Raw genomic sequence first — 698 nt, forward strand, 5'->3', positions numbered from 1 at the left:
GTGATAAACATTACCATTGAAATCTACCTGATGACTTCATAGACATACACAGGTGCCAAGGATCCAAGTGCAACCGATTATGACTAGTATTAACCAGATGCATACAGATTAGAGGTGCATGTGCCAACATCTTAGTGTTAGTAGCAAAAACAATGAGTCTTTGTGCAAGGAACAATATATTCTAAAATGAAATGGAGATCTTTTATTAAGGTTAAAAAACTCATCCAATTTTATGTCTTACAGGGCTTATACTGAGTTCAATATTGTATAACTGTATTAACTCAGCTGTGAACCTAGAAACTTGCACCCACTTGTGAAAGAGATGTACTCTTGCTCTGGAGTGTGTTGCTGAATATGTTAAATCTGTAGTGAAATGCTTCTTCTAATCATGTAGTTATTAGAAATTTTAAAAATAATGATTAAAAACTAAGAAGAATTAGTAGATGTGAAAAACATTACCATTGAAATCTACCTGATGACTTTATATCCATACTCAGATGCCAAGGAGCTCAAAAAGTAACCGACTATCACTAGTAATAATCAGATATATAGAGATTAGAAACATGTATGCAAACATCTTAATGTCAATTGCATTGAAAATGAATTTTTCTGTATGAATCTGTGTATTTTAATAATGAAATGGAGATCTTTTTTAAAGGTTAAAACCTCATTTAATTTTATGTCTTATAGGGTTTATC

The sequence above is a fragment of the Nannospalax galili genome, unplaced genomic scaffold (genome assembly GCF_000622305.1).
Source record: "Nannospalax galili isolate Female #2095 unplaced genomic scaffold, S.galili_v1.0 scaffold39, whole genome shotgun sequence".
In the NCBI taxonomy this organism is placed as follows: domain Eukaryota; kingdom Metazoa; phylum Chordata; class Mammalia; order Rodentia; family Spalacidae; genus Nannospalax; species Nannospalax galili.